At 38.8% G+C, this 26,597-nt stretch overlaps 1 long non-coding RNA gene across 1 annotated transcript in view; it reads left to right on the forward strand.

Annotated features, from left to right (window-relative positions):
* LOC122880640 overlaps positions 1–15,306 on the forward strand; it is a 25,244-nt gene extending 9,938 nt beyond the window's left edge. The window contains exon 4 of the long non-coding RNA XR_006378987.1: positions 12,157–15,306. This is a non-coding gene — a long non-coding RNA (uncharacterized LOC122880640). The remainder of the gene's footprint in view (positions 1–12,156) is intronic.
* The last annotated feature ends 11,291 nt before the right edge of the window (positions 15,307–26,597 follow it).

A 26,597-nucleotide genomic window follows, 5' to 3' on the forward strand; every position in this document is an offset into this window, starting at 1 on the left:
ACCCTCTGTATGTTAATTAAAACAGACCTGGACACAACACTGCAAAATCTGCTAAAAGCTACTCAACTCTGTAAACCATTGACTTCGCATTTTATTAATTTTGTTTTATATGCAAATATCCTTTAATTGTGACCTGCCAAGGGACTGCAGATGAAAGCTAACTTAAGCTAACTCTGGTACAATACATCAAATGGTAACATTTATGTTTAATATTGTACATGGTCCCTTTCCAAATAAAATAAATAAATAAATGCATGCATTTTCCTGAAATTTTGGATATCGAAACTAGTTAAAAAATCCACAGTATAATTTCAAATATTCATGCGCAGCAAGAAGATAAAAAAGCAGTGCATTATTCATTCCTGTAATGCTTCCTTGTTTTAAGGTACATACATACATTTTTTAGTAAAGAACACCTTACTGCTTTTTTAATTAAAATTTTCTTGGTTAAGTGTCATGTAATTTCAAAGAAATGGGGATCAATGGGGAAAAACAGAAAAATTCTTTACGTATTGTTGTTTTTGACATGATATAAAAACAATACATATTCACACTACACAGACAACATAGCTTATCTTTAATTACTTACATTTATTAATTGCCAGTTTATGCTTGGTGAAGTTTCTTGACCCCTAGGCCTTTAAGCCTATCAAAAATAAAGGAAAAAAACATCGTTCAGATGCCATGTCTAATAACAAGTAGCCTGTTCTGAGAAGTTGGACAAATGTAAACCAAAAGAGACAATCCAGTGAGCTGAAAATTGTTATTAGTTTTTAGGGGAACTGTGTCTGCCCTGCTGGCTTTAACTCTACTTTGCCCGCCTGGTAACATGATGTCCAGAGGTCAGCAGGGGTCAAAGGGTCACTAGCAGAAGGCTACGATTAATGGATCTCTCAATAAAACGGGAGCTAATATTACCAACTCTCTCTCCCTCAGCCTGACTTCGCCAAAGTGGAGAGGGAGTTCCTCATAGCAGACAGCGCAGGGCAAACAGCTTGGCTCTAGAAATTACTTTCTGTAATGGGTCCAGGCTTCGAGAGTGGAAGCGCACTTTTAATTGACCAATCAAAAGGAAACAAAGCAGCCAATCTTCAGACACGAAGCAGAAAGCCAATCGAATTTGTTTCATTTCCTGCCAGATCCATCGCCGTTTAAGACCGTTACACAGTACATCAGTGCAGTTGATTATGAATATATCAAATAGCCAGCTGCTTTGAGAGCTTTTGACTTTGTTGCATTAATAAGCACAGTGAAAATCAATTTCTTCTCTTTTATAGTGTAGTATTATCCCAAGAATGAAAAAGTGGAACTGAATTATTATTACCTAATTTAGGTATAGTTTCATTTTCATTTAGATTTTCTTTCTGAAGAGAAATTCAGCTTGCAGCTTTTGCAGAATAAGAGCATTTGATAATCATAATACCTACTTTTCACTGATAAAGTGTGTTTTGATACATGTCATGTCCTCAAAAGTCACAAGATTTTGACATTTATTAATGCATATGATCCTGTGTAACAAACCCTATTAAAATAGCCACTTAGTGAGAAACATGTCTTAAATGAGAAAAGAAAAAGTGACTTAAGCAGAAAAAAGGCTCATAGTGTGAAAAAAAATCTATTTATTCTGAAGTAGTCACTGGTTATCATCAGTCGTCACGATCCTGTACAGCTACTCTCAGCTCAGTGAACATAAGTGACTGTGAGTGGCATCACTGAACATGCTAAGCATCATTTGTCCATAAGGTGGCGTATAACGCTCTCAGTTGCCAAGGCACATTTTAATTTCAGCTGTGAAGACACCAGTCAGCATGAATGGTATGTACCTGTCACAAAAAATACCATTTGGTGGACACAGTTACCCAAAGGGCCAGTGATAAATCATCTTCTAAATTACTAGCAGTACCACAATGTAAAACATGCTTTATAGTATTAAAAGGCCTTACATTCAGTTTTTAAAAGTACAAAGTAAAAGTACAGGAGGATTTTCAGGGAAATATATTCAAGCATCAAGTAAACGTATTCATTAATTCATTTGCCGATGAGTAGTGGACATACAGTTACATATGCTTTTGAGTAGGTTAATCTGTAGAAATGCATCAATTTTAGAAGCTGATCATATGTTTTGTATATAGTATAGAAAGTAGTTAATTAAGTATAGAAAATTTGAACTACAGCTATTGGACAAACTGATTAAAAAGCTGTAGTGGTGGTACTCAGTATTCAGATCTTTTACTCAAGTAAAAGTAGCAATACTGCAATATAAAAACACACCATTACATGTAAATGTCCTGCACTGAAAGTGTCGCTTAAGTAAAAGTACCTAGATCTAATTAGTAAAATGTACTTATAATAGTTCTCATAATGAAAAAAAAATTCCCCCACGAGTGTTATATTACTACTGTATATATTACATTATTTTATTGTATTCTTATTACTGATGCATTAAGTAGCATTTAAATTGTGTAGTTAGTCAAAGTGTCTTGAATAAATGTACTTTGTTACTTTCCACCAAAAAAAAGAGCTTTACAGTATTTTGAATTCCATACATTTTTTTGTTATCACTGGAGAGAAACCCCTGACCAGTTCAACACAGAGCCAAACTGTGAAAGCAAATGGTGGTATATAAGTAGAAGTTATTTTATTTGAATGTATAGGTATATGTTGTTGCTATGGAATCCAAATTTGATTCCAGTCAGACAAAAAATTACAACTGTTAAAATTTGTTGGGCAGTTTTTCAATACATTATAGCTATACACCGATATTTGCATAGACCTGTGAAAACAAATCAAAGAGGCATTTAGGAGGCTTTCATATGCACATTGCCGCTGTGCATCAGAGCAACTATGAAGCTGTGAGTGACTCAATCTGTTGCTTTCACAAGGCCGGGCGCTGCGAGCAGCTTGTATTTGATTTCACAGAGAGGTGGTAAACATGCCGTTCTTTTCCACATCTCTGTTGTTCTGACATGCTCAGCTGAGACAGAGCAGCTCTAAAGTGTCAGATTGAGGATGTGGGCACTGCAGGTCAGCTTTCACACACACAAACTTACACCTCTCATGTTTCAGCCCACAGTATGGGTGGATGTTACTGCCAGTGTCCCCTTGCCGGCCATGGATTAAACGCAGACGTACTGTATGAGTTGAACTTGGTTCCCTTAGAAAAGTGATGATGTTGGGAAAATACAGTATGTGATTTGGCTGTAAATGTATTAGTTATTTGCCTTTGAAGAGAGAGTATATGCTTAAAATTGTTTTCGGAATTTAAATAAAAAAGCAGATAAATTACTTCATAAAGTTAATAACATAACTTTGGCCATCATCCATTTAAAAAACAAAAGTGTCATCATTCTTAGACGATATTTTATATTCATTTACCATGTTTTCAGTTGAACTGATGTAAACTCCAAACCAACATATTTCTTAAATGCAGTTTGCAAGCTAATAAAACGCTTTAAAAATGTTTTTGTCTTTTAATCCCATTTTGAGGCCACTATACATTCCACAAACATTATGTGGTATCAAAGAGGAAGTGATATGACAATAAGTATATGCTCTCTTAGGGCTTATCGTTCAAAACGATGTTTCCTTTGTCTGGTGAAATAATATATGGCTATTAGAGCTGATGAATCCCAGGAGGTGGCTTTTATTAACTCCATCTCATGTTGGTAGGTGTGATGGCACCAGTGTTTTCAGAGTGGGACACTGCAGCTGCTGAGGCACCAAGGGTTTTCATGTCCCCACACTGGGAGCTAAACTAAGGCCCTGAGGATGTGAATGGGACCCCACCTCCCCCGTCCTCCCCCTACTCTCAGTCTTTCTTCCATATAGCCATGTCAAGCCCGAAGGCCACCCTGTTGTCTCAAAGTAAATCAATGTTCCCACCCCAGTCTGACGTCCCCTCACCGCTTGCCCATCAAGAGAAGTTGTCCACACATTGATATTCCCCCTCCTCGTCCTCTCCCGGTCTTTATTATTTTAATTAATCAGGATCGCTGCACCTGTCTGTCAATTCTGCGGGTCGCCATTCCATGCAAAAGGAAAAGTAATTAAAGTGGCTGGCAAGGCATGCTGGGGGTTTGGTTTGGGGCAGAGATGGTGGCGCAACATTGACAAGATGAATCGGATACAGATGCCAGAGCTTTCATTAAATCCCCCCCCCCCCCTCGTCTCAACACCTGAAGCCTTCTTTGTGCTCACTCGACAGTGGCCAGGTAGGGAAAGAGTTAATCAAGCAGCGGCTGTGTTGTTTCTAATTCTGTGGATGAATAAATGATTGCTTGAGGACAGCGTGAATACTCATGTGATGGAGGCCCAGATAATTGTATCCTCAAAATATCTGATATCTTCCAGATATCTAATACTTTCTAATACTTTAAGTGTTACTTCTGGGCTCCATATACTTCAATGTCATATTTAGACGTTATAACTGCTTTCACTGAACATATTATATTAACGTCACGTGAAAACCTTGTGATATTCAAATTTGCCGATTTTCATAGGATTTTCTAAGATTACGAGGGCCATTGCTGAGCATATACAAGCTTTCTGGGCACTTTGGACAAACTCAAAAATGTCCATCTACTGTGCAATCAAAGCTCCTTTTCACCCCAGTATGCCATTTTGTGGTTACTTTAATTTGGGATTTTTTGTGCAAATTGCAACAACAATCCTATCATTATTGTAAACTACCACCACTACACAGAGGCAGGCTTTGAGCACACCACATTTCTATATTAGGTAATCTGGAACAACTTGCAATCATAGTTCATCATAGTCATAGTTTGATTGTTTTTCTCAAGGACACTCAGGATCCATGATGGTTGTTATGAGCAAAGCTGCAAGACCAGTTAAATTGCACAACCAGGTCTAAAAGACTACTTCAAGACAAAGACAGTTTGATACAAGTGTTGGGTTTGATTCTCAGTGGAAGCAGACCTCTGAATTGCTGTCCACATCTTCAATATGTTCAGCGATTCACATGTCTGGTGTTGTGCCCGATGCCTAATGTTCCCCCCGGTTAGAAAAACAATTCACCAGTCAGTGCTTCATAGGCGGGATTAAGAATGAGGATGTCAACTTCTTGTGAAATGTCTTCAAATGGAGCTCATGAGGTTATATTTCTGACATGGAAAGTTGAGTAAGGATCATGCTTAGCATTCAAGTGGTTTACATCATGAGAACATTGTTGCTAGGTGACTGACAACAAAAATGTTTAACAAGGACAAATGAACAGACGACAACAACAAAAAAGATTAAATAATTGAAAACGTAACTTGGTAAAAAAAAAAAAAAAAAATAAGCCAGCATACGTCACAACTCATGAACCGAATTTGTGCATACCGCAATCAGTGGGTTGCTCCAAAGGACTCTTCTTGCAACATGATGAACTATCACTATCACTTCCATAACTAGAAGGATCTGCATGATTCACATGGGTCACATTTTCAGGTTGGAAAGTCCGGAATTCGGGATTAATCCAGAAAAATCACATCCCTGATTTCTTATTTCTTACATAACTGCTGCCTTTGTTTCTACAGTGATGTTTGAGGCGGCTGTTATGTTTGTTGTATGTTTAGTAGCAGCACACCATTCACTTTGATTATGACGGGTTCGTGCATGCGTGGCGAATACACTTCATTTTGCCATAGACACAACGGTGTTACAATTGACCTATCTCACAATGTTTTATATGTAATTATAGTGTATATGCCCCGTGATTCAGATCCGCTCCAGAATTTAATGGGTTTGGCCCATGCTACATCCCTCCACTACGTTTCATGAAAATCGGGCCAGTAGTTTTTCTGAAATCCTGCTGACAGACAGACAAACAAACGGCACCGAAAACATAACCTCCTTGGCAGAGGTAATAACAGCTGGAGTAAAGTGCATTCTGGAAAAATTTCAAAATGGCAAGAAAAAGTTAACAGCCAACAAATTTGAGACAAACTAGGTTCAAGACCAAGAAAAGACCAACACTTCAGAAAAGTGTTTTCAAGGCCAGAGTTAAACCTGAGACTGTGTGCTGCTGCTGGTAGCTCTGACTGTCCAATCACCTCACCCCTAATGTGTGCTGCAGTTGGGAGCCTCAAAAGGCCTTTGCCTCCCTCCCTGCTTCACAGCCCCTTGTTCTCGTTTTGAAATCATTGCCTATGACTTGATTGCACTCATGCATCGGTCACCTGGTGCAATCACATCTTAAGTCTTATCTCTGTTAGCTTTATGGCTCCGTGTTTCAATAACCTCCGGCTTGTAAGCACCTTCAGGTTGACAGAGGAAAAGAAACGTCTTTGTCGTTTGTATTAACACCGCCTTGTGGGGGCAACTTAGTGTCAATAAACCCTGGTGCTGGCAAGGCGACGGCGGGCAGGAATGGACAATCAGAGCGTCTGCAGGGGATCTGCAGGGATACATAACACGGCGGGGGCTCTGGGAAGCTCGGCAGCTAAGTGGGGACTTGGGGTCTTCCACAGCATTCTGGGTAATTATCTGCATTATGAAGCATCAGAGCACTTTACGAGGGTCCCTAGGAGGGTGGTAGTGGTGGTGGTGGTGGTGGGGGCTGTTCTCCAGCTCAGTCAAAATGAGATGTGACGCCACGTAACCTGCAGAACGAGGCCCCAGCTAAAGCTTTCCATTTGGAACTGTTAGCCAAAGCCTCCTGCACCCTCCCCTCCCTCACCCCGAGTCAGTGTCATCTTCACTGAAACAGGAGCAAAGTGCTTTAAAAGGGGAGATGGGAATAGACCAGGGGGAGGGTTCGGGGGAAATGTGATTATCATCAGAAAAATGCAACGAGACCAAGAGTGTTTAATGCACAAATGTACAAAAAGTGATATTTTATTACAGCTTGAAGGCTTTCAAAAATTACTGGAAAAGGCAGGAAAATGTGTCTGAGATGGAGACTCTGAAATGCCTGTTTAACAGGACATAATCGGTTTAACCCTGATGTGTCCTGTCCTTTTCACGCGAAGATATGTTTCTCTGACCCTTGATTTGATTAAGTAAAACTTCATTTTGGGGGAAAAACCACTTTGTTGCTATTACTGGTGCATTTTCAAGATGGATGAATGCAAAAAAAAGTGGGCTGCATAAGATGTTTATGTCGCTCTCAGCTGGTTTACTTGACTGAAGGTCTATATGTGTATGCATATGTGTGTATGTGCATGTGTCGTTTTAAACAAGAGTCTCACGTTCCCATAATACATAATGCTGCAATATGCGATAAACGTGTTTAGGATGACCATGAGTTACATTGACCATAACTAAGGAACATTTCCTGATTTCATTTTACTCTTAAATGTTGCAGTTAACAACATCCGTTTTAAATTTAGGGTTTTAAAAATGCCTCCTATGCCCTTGTGACCATATGTCATTATTAACTAAAACCTGTATTTGTCTGTTGATTGATGACTTTTATTGCAATTTGTTACATTATTGTTATTAGAACCAAAATAAAACCCCTTTGTGTTTCACTATGTTATTCACAATTAATGCAAATTCTTAACTTCTGCCTTTATGAATTTTCTAATATGTTGCCAATATCCTTGAAAGTTACTGGTATGGAGCACTGGTACAGCATCTTTTGAACAGAATGTATTTAAAGTAGGGTAACCTTTTAAGTCGGGTTTCACTTTAACATTATGCACTAATAAATTAAAATATAATAAAAAAAATTATTTAAAGGAACTTCACTTCCTGATCAGCCAGTTAGCTTGTTACATGCCAAACATAACAAACCTATTCCAAGTATGAATGTGCCAACATAAAGCAAAGGACACCTGTTTGGTTTTTGCTGTTTGTGGTTAATGTTGAATACACAGCACCTTCCCATTCAAAAAGTACAGCAGATCACTCTCTTCCTGTAAATCGATGGAAGGCATTTTGGAAGAAGTTTATTTTCTTGCGATCATGTGAAAGTTAATTCTCAACACAACAAGCTTGAAGATCACAAAAAAAGCTAACTATTTCTTTTCGGGTCTTATCATTTTGTGATCTCAAAGTAAACAGCTAGCAAAATGTTTTTTTCTTGTTGGGTCGAAAGCACATAATTATTTTGTGACCATGAGAAAACAAGAAACAAAATTACATGCATGTGCTCTCTGGCCTGCCATAGGAATGGGTGCAGCTCACAACAAAAATGTAAAAGTGAATGAATAAATAAATAAGAATAAAAACATTCTGTTGGCAGAATGATTTGTGGAGGTTTGATGCCTGCTTGTAGTTGTGGAGACTCATTGTGGAATGAATAACATTTGATATTCCTGTGCATAAAATGAGTGCAAGTCTGATCTCCGACAACCCTGAGTAAGAGCAGAAAGCTGTGTTGGCCTTGGGATATAGACAAAAAGAGAAGTGTGGCTTAGTTTCACTAGAATATCAACATGTGTGACTGTCTGAATTTATGTCCACTGAAACAAAGACAACTTGTCGACAGACAAATTGTTACTGTACAGTAACTAACCTCAAGTAAATGCCTTCAGAAGTCAAAAATTGATTCGTTTCAGCAAATGGTTTGGCTTTTAAATAATCAAAACCAGTCTGAATTGAGACATCTACCACTTGACAAACACAGTTTACGAAATGAATGCTGATTTCAACTAAATCCCACTGTGAAATATCCCAACAAAGTTAATCTCAAAGTTAGTAGCGTTTGCTCTGAGGCCATTCCTAACGAAACAAAATGTCAGAGGACGTAATCAAATTGTAATTTGAAAAGCTCCTTGAACCTCTGTGAACATCACTTTTACTCCAAAATGGATCCACGTCATTTTGCTCTGAAACCCTTCACACTCAGATCCATCTGACAAATCTCCATCTCCCCTTTCGCTTTTGTAGCTCTAATAGGTAACATTATCCCATATTAATGGTGCCGGTGGCTATATGCTGCTACTAGCCAAGCAAACGGGTGACTACAGATCAGTGGGGTGAGGCGGGCAGATCATTAACCATAATTACCTCCAGCTAATCCACTTCCAAGCAGTACAAAATAAACAGCCAGGCCCATTAGAGGAGCTGACTGTCAGCCTGCAAGTGGCCTGTGGCTCCTTTGGCAATGATCTGAACCCACAGGGGGATAAGAGAAGAGGGGGAGGGTCTGCATGAGTGATGGTGAGCCCTACTAGTCCTCTTCCACCTGATTTGGGGGGTTATAACGTTGAAAGTGGCGGTGTTGTGGCGTCACTGGCTACATGCTGGCAGCACTGGTGCTTTTGTTTTGTTTCACCCCCCGCCTCCCTTTCATGTACCCAGATGGTGTTCATTTTGACCTGCTCTGTGTTTGCCTCCTCCTCCCCATTTCCACGTCCTATTCATTCTCTGCCTGCAGGCGTTTTCCTTCTTTCTTTCTCTTCACTCTCTCTCTCTCTCTCTGTCACCCACACACAGACACACACTGTGTTCACCCATATAATTGTGTCATGGCACACGATTAAGCTAATTTCAGGTCTTTCACTTTTTGTGTGCAGATGATTTATTTGCACTATACCATTATTATCCCGTCTGCATGTGAAAAGTACACTTCATATGTTCTTGTGGTGAATATTCACTGAGGTATTCAACAGTTGCTCAGGCCTCCTATAGCCCCTCACACACAAAGCAATCGTTTCATTTATTTCAGTCTTATTTGAGCTTTGTTTAACCAGGCAGATAAATTAAGGACAGTTTAGAGGTGTACGACAGACACTATCTTACAGAAAATGTATCATTTTTCTCCAAAAGTGAAATTTAAATGAATAAATACCATTAATACCATGTGATACTTACTTGAATAAAGTAATGACTGCCATGGAAACATATAACATTGCATATTATTGAAGTTAACCACCTTTTTGACTCTTTTACCTACAAAACAGCATCATTTTAGACAATACAATCATAGGCTCCTTTTAAATCCTAACAATCTTTACAGCTCAGCTAAAAGCCACTTTGCACAAAAACAACTTGCGATTCATTTTACATCAAGTAAATTACATTATATTCACTACTAAATGCTGCCTAGAGTGAGAGAGTGTTTGCACCAGAGACGTAAGGCAGCAGGGAAATAAATCATAACACAGAGGAGGATGAGGGATGAAGAAGCAACAAACCTGGTTTTGTCTGCTTTTCTTTTCCACACACTCTTTCCCTCTTATCTCTCTTTCATGTTTTTCTTTCAGTCCATACAATCCATAGTGTTTGTATTACTACTCAGTTTGACAAGTAGGACAACATGATCAAGTACAGTATTTCAACATTCATTTTGTATGGTTTTGAAAGGATTGATCAAACTTTAATATTAAAAAATATATTAATATATTATTATCCCAAAGACACAATGCCTTAAAATGACCACAGGTTAACACACATACTACAAATGATCTGTAAACAATATTTGACTGTGGCTTTTTGATGTAACTCCAACTTAGTCCACTCCTCCTCTACTTTTATCGCAAACTTACTGAAATGCTCACTCTCTTCTATCATCAAGAATTTCTCACATTTACATTTTGCATTAAGCTGACTAGCTTATCCAAGGACTGTGATAGCAACAACATTTCATGTAAATAAAGGTCCAGTTAGCACAACTCTGTTGCTGACTGATATAACACAATATATCACCGAACCTATAGTTAAAGTTTTACATTTGTTGTGTCAGGTAGGTTTTTCCTGGGGAAAATCCATACAGGAAATGACACATTTCTTGGTTTTTGCACAGCAGCAACTGCTGTTGTATTCTATTATGGTCTAAACAGAAAAAAAGAGTTAGCATGACCAGCATCATGCAAGTTATGTTTTGGTTTCTTTTTTTTAACTTATAACATGCTGATAACATATTCTGTATTGGCAATTCACATCTATAATTCAGCAACATTTGCAAAAAATGACACATGCCTTCAGTTCATATTTTCCTCAGCTTGCTCAACTGGATGTGAGCAAGTATCACTGCAAGCAGCGGGGCAGTAGATTTGGAAAAGATCCAAGTCTATTTGTCTTCCCTCTTGGCTCTCTTTCAGGTGCTTCTTGCAGTTTTCCTTCATGCTCTTGATGTCTGTGCATCTGATGAAATGGGGGCACTCATCCAAGTAGCTTTCAGGCAGAAAGATGAGGGAAGACTCATCTCAGTGTCTCTTTGATGTTTGTGAACCTGCAGCAGCTTTCATCGTCCACCGACTGACTGGTCAGCAGTTAAAGAATGACACATTAATCTTCTGTTTGATACGAGCTTATTATATTATTTCTGTTGTGGTTTTGGTTAACATGAGATGATTGGCTTTTAAAAGAATACAAAGTGTCAAACTGAAACAAACCTCACCACATCAGCAGCGGCAGCTGAGTAACCCATAGAAAGAGAAAGCAATGGAAATTTAATTTCCTCGCAATTAGAACCTCTCCTTCATAATGAAATCTGAAAGGGGATTCTTTGGGCGTTGTTCATTATTTTCTTTGAAATTGCAGGCTTTTGACACAGGAAATTCAATTCATCAGGCACTGGGTAGACTTCATTTTGAATCAACGGGAAGTGAGAACAGCCCTGCCAAAGGCTTTTTAATTCACTGTAAGCTTGCGGCTGACACACTTGAAAAAAAAAAAAAAACAGATGGAAAAGTTCCAAATGTTAACCAGTTGTACAGCGCCATTGGGCTAAAAGTCTTATTGTTACTAATCTAAAGACTTGCAAGTCAAAATAAAGATCAAATAAGACAGTACAGAAGTCTCTGTCAGTGCGGTTTGTATTACAATCCATATATATTATATAACACAGTTGATTTAACATGTCTCTTCCTGGCACCTTTTCTTGGGTAAGTATTGCCAACAGACCTCAGGCCAAACAGGATTTGCAAATTGTACTTTCTGGTCAAGTTGAGTGAAGTTTTGTATAAATAGCCATACAAAAGTTTGACTGAAAACATTTTTGCACCACCTGTATTGTACTTATGTAGCAGCTTAAGAAAGGAGAAGTGAGTCTAGCCAAAGTTAGTAATTAATCCCTGTAAATAAATCACCTGACTGGAGGAGAGAAGACAGATGCAAATCAGAGATCAGGTTCACTTGACTTGAAACACAGAAAACAGTTATTGGGTTTCACCAACAGGTGCATTTGACTCAGATTTCCAAAGCGTTTCCTTTTTATTTTGAACAACACCTGCTCTTACTCTTGCAAACTTTTTTTCCCCCCAGATCGAGTGATCCTGTTTCCAGCAGCAACCCAGAGCAACACTAAAAGCCACCCAACCCAAGAACAACCGGGAAACATTAACCGGCCGCTCCGCTACCCACTAATGGATCGGACCCATTTCATCAGCAATCTGACATTTAATGAATATATATTTTATCTTCCCGTGCCAGTTATCGGAATGTCCTCCCCGTTCCGAGAAATGGCCGCCCTGGGACTCTTTTGAACGGACCTTTTTTCCTTCGACTGGCACCTGTACGCCAATCACACTCGCTGCAACCGGCCCACAATCCTCTCTTGTTTTTTCCTCTTCCCTCTCTGTCTTCAATATGGTACGTGGATTAATAATTCATGGCCAGTTATTAGGGCCAGTTCAATAGGAGATCTGCTGATGGAGGGTCGGTGCTTGGCGAGCGTGCCCGGAGGGATGCTGCGTGTTGTTGTGTCAGCCCCCATCTGCCAGAATGCAATAAGGCAAACAATGGAGGCCTTGATTTCCACCAGCAGGCCCATAATCTTTAAATGGCTATTAGCTGAAGAGTGCAACCAGTCAATAACCGACAAAATCCTTTTAAAAGCTTCTGTCTCTCTCACTCTTTCTCCATTCTTCTTAATCTCTCTTTCTTTCTGCCTCTCAGTCTCTTTCTTCTCTCTTGTTTCTGGTCAAATTGGGACACAGTTGCAACGATAAAACTCTTATCATGAGAGTTTTTAATGCCACCAGTGGAAGGAGGTGAAGTGATCAATGGCGGTGGTCAAAATGGGGACAACTGAGGTCAACATCCATTTTCTAATCATCTCAGGAATCATTACACTCCATCAAACCCCATGTTGAGTGTGTGTGTGACCTCACATTGGCTTGGTATTGGTATTTATTGCCTTAAACTGGTATCTTTGACCTCTAGGTTCTCTTAGAAATGAATCCTAATATTTCTAATAAGTTTACCTTAAAGTTATTTTCCCATATTTTTCTCAATGCAAGAACAGAAATGCAGAAGGGAAGACTGTTTCACTTGTCAAAAGACTCCTCTTGATTCGAGTGACAGTGTCTTGAAATAAGGCAGTTGTCGCCCAGTGACATCGTATGGATGATATACTTATGCTTTTGCCATCAGTCACATGAGATGCAGCTTGAAAGATATTGAATTACTGTTTACAAGGATGAGATTAAATTGTTTTTAATATACAATGTTATGAAAGCAATAACCTTTTTGATAGCCGCAATCATATCCTAATAAAACTGATATTCATTAGTGTCAGGGAATATTCCCTGCTTCCAATCTCCTCGAACTAATACACAACCTGAATCACAGTGGCTGGTACACAAACAAATCCTGTTGTCCTTCATGGCTGACAAGGTAAACAACACATGCTCTGGTCCAATGACAGATCACTTACTGTGCACTCTTTGACAGAGAGAGGGACTTTATGTATTGTATTTGGAACAACATGCAGTTAAAAAGTCAGATTTCTACTGCTTCATATCAAAAATGATCAGATCATTCTATACATGCAATGCTTCGATACCAATACGTAATGAATACTTGTACTGAGACCTCTCAATTTCCTGTCTATTTCACCCCTTTTGAGCCTTACTCTATTATAGAGCAAAAGCTCCACATCCACAGAGATTCATGACACCACCCCATTCTCTCTTACATTTTCAGTTACTCGTTGATGGAAGATAGTGCTACATTTCAGCTTCAAGTGGTCTAAAAGCATTGTTCTCAAAAAACACAAATTTACGTTTGCAATGGAATGCATGCATTATGAAATATCTTTGTGTGACTTATATGGTTAAGAGAAGTGGCAGAGCTTGTAGCGGAGGGAAAACACTCAGTGTTGGTGCAATTCCTACTGGCCTCCAATAGGAGTCAACAAAGGTCATACTGCAGATTACTTAAATTCTAATGTGATGCCCAAAATCTTGAGTATGAAACACTCACTCAATGTAGGCTTGAAAGGTGGCTGTAAAAAGTTTGTAGTCAGCTCCTTTGCAGATTGCAATCATGTCTGTGTCAGTGTACTCCAACAGCATTTTTTTTATTGTGGAAAAAAGTATCAGTTCTTGCAAACTTCTTAAACCACTCCTGCAGCGTAATCCACCTCTTCACTCCCCAGTCAATATTTTAGAAACACAACTTTTAACTAAAATATGGCTGAATAGACTATTCCTGTCCAAATAATCTTAAATAATTAATATAATGTAAATAAAAATGTTTTGAAGTTAAGGAGTATGGTCCACACACTGATACTTTTGAGAAAATATCACAAAATACACAGCTTCTGTAACATGCTCCTCGTGAATGATCATTCTTACAGAACCAGTGCATTTATCAATCATATGTTGTCCCATACTGTCTGAAAAAAACTGGTTAAGAAAACAATAAACACAAAAATGCTAGCTGACAGTCTCATAAATCACATGACAAAATTATACATTATAAATGCTTCAGAACCTTTCAAAATGTTCTTTAGCTGCATTATGAATTACAATGTTTCCCATAATCATAGAGGCAAACACTCACTCTGATGTTACAATACCATGCTATCACTCACTCTGTCCACAATTCTTAGTCTGCCAAAAACACACTAAGAGCCATGGAAGGAGTGAGTGAGTCCGTGAGTCAAAAACATCACCTCAAACAGATTGGCACGTAGGTTACCACATTGTCACACATCAGCACCGGTGTTTTGACAAGCCAGCGTGACCTCTGTGTTGCACAATCACATGATCACAACTGGTCAGGTCAAAGGTCAATGCTAATGGATGGTGTAGCAAGGGAAGCAGCTTTATGTCAGGGTGTGAGCGTGTATATGTGTGTTTGTGCTGCGGGTTTGAGGCCATACTCTCATAAAGACTGTGGGAGTTTCCTGTTATGTGGTAGTTATTTTGCTGTGCGTGATATAAGAACTGACACTTTTTCAAAGTGGTATTTTGTAATATGAAAGTAGTTTGCTATTGGTTTTAGGATCCTAACTCAGGTACATAAAATAATGGACTACATTTACAATCTGTTTAGAGCCTAAATGACATTTTTTGACATGTTTCAGTGTTTGGATCTAACTTTTCTATTTTGCTAAAGAAACAAATTTCATAATTGCTCTCACCTACACAGGAATAACAATTAAAATAAGATATAATGAATGTTAAAAGCAGGTTTCATGTTGTTATTTTCTTTTGCCTTTAACTATGTTTTAGTTACATCTTGGTTGGGAATTGTGGCGCTTCCAAGAAAAAAGCACTTGCTTTTGTGGAATTTGCCGTTGCACATGTGAGATATGACATTTCTTGTGAATTCATCACATGAAATTTGTCACACGTGATAAATTCACATGTGCTTTTTCCTGCAAACCTTGATATCACTGAAATAAAATACAACAAAATGAATAAAAATGAGGTGCAAAATAGATATATTATCTACTACTGACAGTTGATTTGTTTTGGTGCCCTGTGAGACTATCAAAATAAAAGTTCCCATTCTTTGGTTTTGGTCCAAGGCCAACGCGCCCACACAGGAAACACAACATAGTGAAGGCTCACTCTATATAGGAAACGCCTCAATATGTGCCCCAACCTCCTCAATCTTTTTATCTCATTCTTGTGTCTCCCTACCTTGTTCTCTCACTCTCTCCTTCCCTCTCCCATTAGTCTTTCCTTTGTCTCCCTCTTTCTGTCTTTATGTTTTCTTTTGCTGTCTCTCCTTCTCCACCTCCGTTTGCTCTCTGTCTCTCTTTTTTGCATTCTCCTTCAATCTTGCCCCCCCCCTCCTCCCCTCTCCTCCTCTGCATCCCTCAGTATCCACCCGACAGAGAGTCATCCATCTTCATTGGGGAGACACATGTGCTGTTTTGACAGTAAGGGCTCTGACGGAGTGAGAGGAAGGAAAGCAGCAACCCCATGACAGCAAAGACACATTATCGGTGAGAAAACACATCCGACCATCAATTACTAAAGCCCATCCAACTCCACCAACACTTTGGGTATTAGCTATTGTCACTGCCATCTGGCTCAATGATCCGGCATCACTGGAGGGATCAATCAATCTACTGAGTTAATTCTCTATTAGTCAACACTGTGGGTTTGCTATGGTTTGCTATGAAAAGTGCAGGTCCAAAATGGTTTGTAATTTGAGATTTTTGATTTTAATTTTCAGTTTGTGGCTTTTTTGGTGCTCCCAAGACTTTGGTGCTGGCCAAAATTTGGCGCTGGAAATGTAAAACCCATAATTTCCTGTATGGCAGAAGATTTTTCCTATCTGAGTTTTTGTAACAACAAAAGGAAAAGTAGAGTTTGAATCACAGTTTTTTTATGCCAGTCAACAGTCAAGATGCAAATCATCATTTATCCATTTGAAAATGTGAATTATTACTTCACCATCTGACCATTCATCATGCTAACATCTTTTTACAAATGACAATTTGATTGATAAGAGACAATCAATCTGATGTGGGAGACATCAGCAATGTAACTGATGTGGATCTGGATTTGTTTGTAATTGCTGTCAAAGGTGATCTTAGTCAGTGTCCTGCCATTTGGAATGGTATTACTTTGACCTAAAGATGACAGTTCAATTAAATTCAGTGTCTTCAGGCTGAGAGGATGTGACAGGCACGTCCATGACAGTTGCCATAAGGGCATTAATGACATCGCTGCCAGTCAAACTGTCACTAGTCTCTCCTCTGTTGCTTTTTGTTGTTATGGAATTAAGTAAAAAAAAACTTTGAAGGAGAGTTTGGCTCTACTACAACGCATTTGACATGAAACAATAACCATGGGGTTTAAGAGCTGACCCTAAGATTTAAAGGATTATACCAATGGATTTGCATGTTTGAGCCCATTTACAAGAAATCATGTATATTTTACAGCACAGCTCATCATTTTGCAATCCATGCTGCTGTGTTTTAGAAAATCTGCATGCATTTTTGCTATTGTTTCAAGGATCTATTGGTTTCTGTTAATATCTCTTTTAATAGACTATTAAAGCTTATGTGGCTTGTGTAATCAATCACAGTGAGCATCAAGTCAGCCTAAATTTTTTTTTTATCAAAGTAACATTATCAGTATGAGGTAATGCAGTGCAGATGTTTCAAATCAAATCATTCTGCTCTTAAACTGCATTACTACACAATGACAATGCAACATTGACAAGATTAATGCAAACTTGATGTTCACTATACTGGATTATAAAAATCAAGCAAGTTTGAAAAGTCTACTGATAGATTTACTGTATGTAGAGCAAAGCAAACACAATGTTGTGGTTCTTTAAGGGTGTTTGAGGGTGTTCTCATCCTGTGTAGGAATCATGGCTCTTTTTATTTGCAGAGCAGAAAAATGGGTATGTTTCTAACCACTTTATGTGCATTTCAGTTTGCGCAAGAACACTTCAGTGATGTCAGTCGAAATGCGAGAACTATAAATAAAAGGCCAAAATATCACAAGAGCCTTTTTAACTTGCAGAGGTGGATTTAATTAATTACTGTTTCTTTTTTCAATGCGTTCATAATCAGAACATCCTCCGTTTGAACCAAGACGAGGATAGAGACACCAAAGTGTACATGTGGATCTGAAGAGTCAGATTCATTTAATAAAACACAAGTGCCATCTTAGGTGGGAAGCAGTAATGAAATGCCATGATGTATCAGAGCTACTGGTATTCCATTATGTAATGTTGTCAAGTCTCCTTGGGAAGACACACTGATACTGACACATTTTATTTTGCTAAGAATTGTGCAACATTTAAATGGAAACATAACTCATGATAGAGCTACGATTCCAATGTTATAAACACCCTTATAGTAAAGAAAATCACCAATTTAACCGCATTGTCATTCTTCATTTTAAATCAAATGTGTAAATGTCTTACGTACAGACTGCACTATACATACACACATGAATATAAGGTGAGGTCCTTGGTTGACAAAATATTAACATATTAAGTAGTGAACTTGAGCGAGACATTAGAAATTAAAGCTTTACACGATGGTCTACAACCTCTCTAGATCACTTGAATGCCTCTTCCCTCAACATTTTACTGGTATCAGGTTGTAAATGCTGATGCACTTATGTGTTCTGATAATGAATCTACTCGCTCCTCATCTCCATGTAGCCACTCATCATTACCGTGTTTCACAAAATGCTTCCTTGCCATCTTGACATCATGTGGATCACAGTAATAAGTCTTTGATTTACTACTAAAATGATCCTCTGTGATTTTATTTTTGCCTAATGTTTTTAAAGTTGTCACATAAATCAAGTCGAATCAAGAGGAGGACGAGGTGATTCTCTCTTTCCTCCCCCGTGCATTAGCTCATCCTCCTCTCACAGACTCTTCCCGCCCCGGCACTCACTTCCCGTCTGTAGGCGCTCATACCGGGACGACGCTCGCTCAGAGCTTCCTCTTGACGACCCTCTGAGGTACATTTGATGTCAGCGTGAACAGCTTGTTTTCCTTTTCTCCCTCTGATTCCCTCTCTTGCTCCCTCTCCCTTTCATGCTTCTTATTTCTTCTTTAGTCTGAAATGCCATTGCAGTATTGGATGCAGGTCTGAGAGGCCGTGGTACCAGATTGATGGCCGCTGGGGAGCATGTCCGTGACATACAGGCCTGAGAAGAAGCATAGAAAGAGCTCCTCTCTGCCCCCATCCATCATCCCTGAGCCCTAATCACCCAGTGATGGAGAACGTACAGGATGGAAGAGGAGAGAGTTCTGGATGACGGACGTGTGTGCATTGCACAACAAAAGCAATTCTGTTGTCTGCTGTGAGCCACTTTCTTCTCAAACCTTATTTATCCAGAGGAGGTTTGTGGAGCAAAGGTGATGTGTCTCTGCCTCAACATTCATGCAGTTAAGCAGCTCATCTCACAGGACTAATATCATCTCAAAATGGGAAGTGATTTGAAGTAATTGCAGGGATCATCAGTGTTTTTTCTTTTGTCTTATCTGTCTTCAGGTAGTCACATTAGCTTTCCGTTCAACGAAATTGCTGCACAATCAGCTCCAAAAAAGGATGTGAAGTGACTGTTCCAATGTGGGTAGTAAAAAAATACTGATCAGAGCAATCACAAACTGTAAATGGTGTATAAGAGCCATGCTGCAGATTGCAATCTGGTAGGGAGATGACACTGCGCTACAATAATGACTTTTCCATTTGAAAACACTATAGATCTCGTTGGCTCTATCAGCTTACACTGTGAATTTGCAGGGCAAAGTTAAACCTGACCTGTGCCTCTGCCTGAGCTGGCCAGGGGATAAAACCAAAACAGGAGACACATCCTTGATTTTGTCTATCAAACAGGCTTCAGTTGAAGTGAATGGAAGACAGGAGCGAATACGTGCAAAAAGTAATGTTACCGCACTCTGACCAACCTTTCAGTTGTGGTCAAGTTACTTGGAAAATCCTGGAAGGTGTATTCCTATTAATTTGGCACAAAACTAACACATCTCAGACCACTGAACACACAAACAAAAATTTATATCAACCCTCCCACCCAACGATAAGACACCAAACAAACGTTGAAGCATCACTAGGATTAGTAGTTGCGGTACACTGCTTGTTAATGAAAAAAACAACCACGTTATTGTAACATACTACCAAACACTGATCCACACTATAGAAAAGAGTTTTGATGGAATACTGCAAACATCCAGTTCCGCCTTGCTACATAAATCAGAAAGTGACTAATTGGTGGTGGTAAAAACCTTGCTTGTTGGTTAACAAAAGTAAAGCTTTGGTAGATCATCTTTAATAAATGTCACTGAATATGTACCAAAGGAAGCTTGCAAGTTGCCAGGCATGCTATAGGTAATTAAAGCTGTCAAACGACTTTGTTGCATAAGCCATTCTAGTTACGCTACTGATAAAATACTGATCATGGATGTAGTCTCCGTGACGTCACCCATAGGTTTCTGAAGAGCCAGTGTGAAGCTCATTGTGGTGGCTCCTGGCTGTCACCATCTTGGCAGTGCCTGACTCCACCTCCAAAAATGGGCAAAGATTTGAAGCCTGGTTGCTGCGGCTAGCCACCTGTGATGGCACCCACCTGTCACTCAAAGTGGCCACGACCTTATGCACAACTTTAAGCCTTAATATAATTTAAATGGGTGAGTTATATAAAAATTCACCCACCCCCTGTACAGTCGTCATGAACAGGGAAATTAGCTGGAGAGACCAAAACCGTTTGTTTGTACCTGGCTTTAGACATGTTTATTTCTGCTGTAAAGTTGGGCATTTTAAAATGGGGGCTTATGGGGATTGACTCGCTATTTGGAGAATGCTTCAAGTGGCCATTCGAGGAACTGCGGTTTTTGGCACATTTGTGTTGGCTTCATTTTTTAGCCCCGGAGGTTGTCGCATGTTTCCAAGTAACTGTGCCAGGAATGTGTTTGCTTGCCATCCCTTTGGCTGAAATATCACTGGTGATTGGTTGATTGGTATTACACAGGAAGAGGAAAGATAAATGAAAGTCACCACAACTCTCCAAAGTGGAAAGTGGAAGACATTTAATATCAACATTATATGTAGTAGTACAGTACAGTACAGTATATATGTATATGTGGCTTGCCCAAAGGAAAATTTACTTTCAAGTGCCAGCCTGCACAGTATACACAACACCCTGTACAGTATTTATACATATGTATGCAAACTTAGCACATGTACTCCTAATTGTGTCAATCAATGTCAATGTGCCAAAATGTTTAATATAACGAGGTTGGGGCAGGTCATTAATTTTTTATTATCTATTACTGATAACTTCATTAAATACAAGAAATGCCCTCATAATATTCTTTAGTGCTGTGTGAGGTGGGCTTGTAAACACCCCTCTTTACAATTGACAAGCTCAAGTGATGCATTTTGGGATTCTTGTGTTGTTTGTATTGCTCAAGGGCACTTCAGCAGTAGCCGTGATAGATGAAGCATTTCTCCATGGGTAATTTTTACTTGTGGTCTTGAAAAACAAACTAGTAAACGTGCAGTGACTCACTTCTCTATTCTCTACGCTGTAATTTGTTGAAATTACATGTACCCCCCAGATAACACTGAGGTACTGTATCCATATACACAAACTTCATTTTCATTATGTTACCCTTTTCATCATTACACAGTATGTCAGTCATGTGTCAAGGAGGCTCACCAGGATTATCTTCCTTGTAGTTGAAATAATTTTGATCCCATAACTTGTCCTCTGATTGTGTGAAAATGTCAGACACAAAGCTCTGATAATCCTGCTTATTAGTAGTTACAATAGAAATCACTGAGCGATTCATTGGAAGGATCTCAGTAGTTGACTGGCACCAGATTCATCCCCGAAAAACATGGAGAATCAACTGAGCTTTTGTAAACCACTCAACACCTCATCACTGTCAAAATATCCATTCAACATGTCAGGGAAGACAGTTTCCAAAGACAGAATAGAGAACCACACAAAAGAGTGAGGCTTTAATTGCTTCTTCAAATTTCAATAATGGGTTTTAATTTCATAAAAGTAATTATATTGTCAAAGCCGGTATTACATTTTTCAAATAGTGGATTTGCAAAGCGGATAGAAAACAATGCACGCACACACACACACTTCAAAAAAGAAGAATGCCTCATCAGCAATTAGGCGACAGATAACTTTTCCTGCAGAACATCAATCAAATCCAAGTCTCTTCCCACGTCTCGCCTTTATTTTGTTATTTGTCACCAAAATGATTAATAGTCACTTAGCATATTATTGCACGGCATGCTGCCGCAGCTCCTGCAATTACACAATACTTAGCTTCTCAGCTGTCAACGATCCATGCAGGGAAGAGGATACTGCAGGTTCACATGGCAGAGGAGCAGAAGCAGAGGTTAATACACTCGCAGAGAGGATGCGTCACTTTCAACACATCTGTTTTTATGACAGAGTGTCCATTCGAGTTACTTTCCCTTGCAGCTTAGAGTGTGTCATTAACAGCAAATATTACCCCAAAATACTAAAATGCACACTACTGGCAATGCAGATTACTGGCAATGATAAACGACATATAATAACAGCAAAATATAATTGTTATTGATGAATTTTCTGTTGAAAAGCAAAACAAATGTCAGCTGTCAGATGAAAAATGACAAACCCTTTAGAGCATTCTTCAAAACAACTGACAGGCTTTTTGAATATTTAAATATATTGACTACAGTTGCAGATGTATGATGTGCAATCTATTGACCTACTGATATTTTAATTTAATTTGAAGACTATGACTTTCAGCTTTATACGAAATGAAACACAAGTACAAACATTTGAAGTTGCCTCTATCAACAAATATAGAGTTGGAGCAGAGCAGGAGTGTTGCAATGTGAATAAGGAAAAAAAACCCACATGACCTCATTCAGTCCAGCCATTACCATTGAAGTAATGCGTAAACTGTTATTCCAGGTAGGACTGTGCCTCGTTTGTCAATGTCAGATGAAAGGTTTTGTGAGACAAAGACCCATTAAGAGCTCAGACTAAGTGTTTCTTCTTTCGGAATATTATATGATAGCCATTTGTTTTCACTGTCTCACGTAGTAAAGATATGATTGACTCTCATCTCGGGAGGCAAAAAGTATATTTCCGAGGCTGGACTGATCTGCCAGCATGTTGTTAATGTAATGACCCATGAAGCATGCCAATCTCTTCATCAAGACCCCAAACACACAACATATTGGTATTATTAAAAGGGCTTTCATTCTGCAAAAGTACAAATTTTTCTACACCAAAATTAGTATTGTAACATAACTCTCCAGAAAACCTTTTAAAATCATCTCAGGTATCAAAAACTGAAGGAATTCCTTTACATTTAAGCAGTAATATATTAAAATGAATTTAAAATCTGAAAATGTGATTTTACAGATCTGTATGTTTGATCTAGTCTAAGATAGAGTGCTCCTGTCATTCTTTGTCTTTGTAATAACTTTTATTTTTCAACCTGTCAGTAGTCTTTCAACAGAGGCAAAAAATAACAACAAGTTGGGCCAACAAAGTAGTTCATGTCCTACCTGAGAAAACAGATGGAGATTCATGTGAAATGCTCACATATTTGTATTGGCCTCCAGGACTGACAGAGAACAACATGAAAATCCCCTCTTTAAGATTTCATGTTCCTCCTTCTTTCCACCCTCTCTGCTGGCGTCGCCCATTAAAGCGCTCATGCTGTTCACTTTATCATTCTTATGACCCCCATCTTCGGCATCGGTACTGAGGCTCTCCTCCCCCTCTGTTTCTAATTCATCATCCTTTATAGAGACTAATAGGCTAGAGGTGACACCAGGGAGAGCCAACGATGACTCCTGGCTGCTCAGATCCACTCAGAGTGAAGGGTTTTCATTTGCCTCCAAGACACGGTGGTATTCATTTGTTGCAATGGCACCCAATTTTCTCCTGGCTTAGAGCACAAAACTCTTTACGAGGCCTCTTAAACAGAGATGTACAGCCCAAGTTTAGGAGTGCTGTATGCTGTTGTTTCCCTCCTGGTCACCTCTTCTTGTTACTATTACTTGTTTCATATTAAATGGCGTGTATTTTATTTTTTAACTGCAGGATGGAGTAGGTTATGTACAAAGATTTGAAGCTTACCTTAATGCAAGCTGTAAGAGGTAGATTGGCTTTGAGGCAGCGAGTCTGATCGGTAAATTGAGGATGTGGATTGTGGTTGGGTACAAAGTCAACAAAAAGACACAGAGACATGAGAGGATGCTAACAGTTTTGAATTTGCTCAAGGCGGTGTGAACCAAGTCGAAAATATGTCTATGCAAGTTGAAAATGTTTCACTTGAGTGAAAAATTCATGCAGATCCCGCAGCTCCACTCCACTTCATGAATGCACTGAGACGAGTTCCTGATTTGAGATTAGTCAGAGTCTGAGTTGTCACACAAACACACACACTTGGACACTCCACACACACACACACGGTAGGTGCATGTGTTAATTCCTAGCTAACAGTCACAGCTAATGTGTACAGTCAGTAGTCTACATGGGCTGTTTAATGTGGTGAACAAACATGGGCTGCAAAAACACTCCAGCTGTCAAATTCATGCAGATATGATGAGGCAAAAGCTTTGCTTTGCATTCAGTCTTAACACACCGGATGCCGGATGGATGGGTTTACAAAGCACCTGACCTCAATACTAAAACAATGCTGGTTTCATCTAACCGTAAAGATAATCTTGCTGTAACCTTAACCAACCACTTGTAAGCTCTAAAACTGAAAAATTAACCCTTGTGTCTTACCAGGAGTGGTTAAAATAATTAATAGATGCTCACAGATGACATGACACATCACCAAGTGTTGGAAAAAAATGTTAATGGCTAGATTCATTTAGGTGCTTTATTGACTCAGAACTGATCATTTTGGCACAGATACATCGACAGTATGACAATATCTGGTAGAATCTAGCAGTAGTGATCAGTTTAAAGGAGCCTGCAGGCTGCTGTTAATTTAGTTTAACAATGTCAAACAAAACTTATAGTCTTATTAGTCATATTTACTAAGGTGACTCTTCAAGCTCAAGTTCACTAGTAGTGCTTTGAAGTATAAACCAAGACAGACAGTATGTGTACTCAGGCTGCTGATTATATTGCACAAGCAAATGCTAGTAGTCATTGTTAGTCTGTTTGTTCAGTGAAGTGAGCTTGTAAGCTTGTGAGCAGACATAACCTAGATACCAAGAAAATAATAAAATAAATAAATAATGAGCATAGAGTTCTCCAAAACCCAGTTGCAGTTGTGGCTGTTTATTTTTTTATGTGTTAATTTATTATTTGTGACAGTAATTGAAGCTGCAGTTTTGAAAACGTTTAGCTAGCTACCCTTTGCATGCTGTTTCAGTCAAAGCCAGATGGGCTTCTTGTTAGTTGTAAACTCACCGGTTTAATACTTACATACAGTACATAGAGGCTGTGTGCACTCCATTAATACATGAACTACATTTAATACATGAAGTCACACTGGTGGTCCTAGCATAAACCTATGTGAGTGTCACATCACCCTGGAGACTTCTGTATTTCTCTTAGGCAACATTGAGGATAATGTTTAAACAAAAGTTGAAATGGGAAAAAACACTTGTCCCCTCCCACTTTGCAGCTCTATACCACTGTTATGTTAACTTCCTCTTCTACTGTTGATGTATTTGTGTCTAAAATTTTCTGTTAGCTTTTGTATGACAAGTTTGTCATTCATGTTCTGCAGTTGTATTCAAATGTAACTGCAAACATCCGACTGACAGAGAGGAGTCAGTGTAAGGGCGATGCAGCTGGAGGGGGAGTGAGTCGGATCCTTTTGTGCATGCAAAGCACCTAGTTTGGTAAGGCTGAATACACATAAATCTTTGGCAGCACAGTGTGGGGGTTCACTGAAAAACAGCTAAAAGGAAAAAGCACATAATTAATATTTAAATTCTTGTATATGAATTTGTTCATCATCTCCGAGTTGCTGAGGAGACATAGAATTCTTAGGCTTCTTAACAAAAAAAAGGCTTATGGAGTATTGTATTTCCAAAAGTGTTATTTGTTTAATCCACAGGTAGACTATTACGAGCTGAGTTATAAACCTCATCATCTAAATAAATGAGAAATTATTAGGTGAATTAACAAGACCATGATAACATCATTTAGCCTTCCCAATTTTAGACAACGTGGGAAGAAGATGCTAAATTACTCCACTCAAAAACCGCTTATCCGTTAATAGTATTTCCAATAAAGGGTAATAAGGTTTGATTAACCAGGACGTGCTTCCTTTGGGGAGAAAAATATTAGGTTGAGAAATGTGTTTATTTTTAAACTAAATAACGAGGGACATTTATCCAAGCTGGGAAGCCTGAGAAAAAAATAACCATGTACCAGTTTTTTTTCACATGAATACTGAGTCACAGTTTAGAAATACAAGCATTAATACAGTGAAATATATCCTGCCTGAACTATAATTTGATGCTTTTAAATGTCAACCATTTGAATTATAAATGTGCCATAAGGCAGAGAAAAAAATAACCTGTGCAAGTCAATCTACTGTGTTTCAATTTATGTTAAGCATTCAACTGCAGTCTTTGGAGCCTGGCATTAATACCTATTGTATGCACTTCTCTCTGCTTTCCATAAAGTTAACGTCTGTAATGATACTTCTGAACAGGTTGTTATATTTGTGTATTGACAATTTTCTTTATACCAGTTTGTCAGATTGTCAACTTGACAATCTGTGACAGAATGTGACTAAAAAATAACAAAAAATGCACAACGTTCTGCTCAGGAATTGAGTGCTACATTAAAGAAAGATGGATAATCCAATCACTCCCACTCCTGGTCACTAAATAGAGCAAATATAGATTTAACGACTGTACTATTAACTAATGCCATATAGCATTAGTTCAGTGTAATGAACCACTTAAAAGTTGTCCCCTGATTCCTCTTAGGGCTGCCAAACTGCAACCTTATTGCCAGACAGAACTT

Source organism: Siniperca chuatsi, linkage group LG8 (genome assembly GCF_020085105.1).
Source record: "Siniperca chuatsi isolate FFG_IHB_CAS linkage group LG8, ASM2008510v1, whole genome shotgun sequence".
Classification (NCBI taxonomy): domain Eukaryota; kingdom Metazoa; phylum Chordata; class Actinopteri; order Centrarchiformes; family Sinipercidae; genus Siniperca; species Siniperca chuatsi.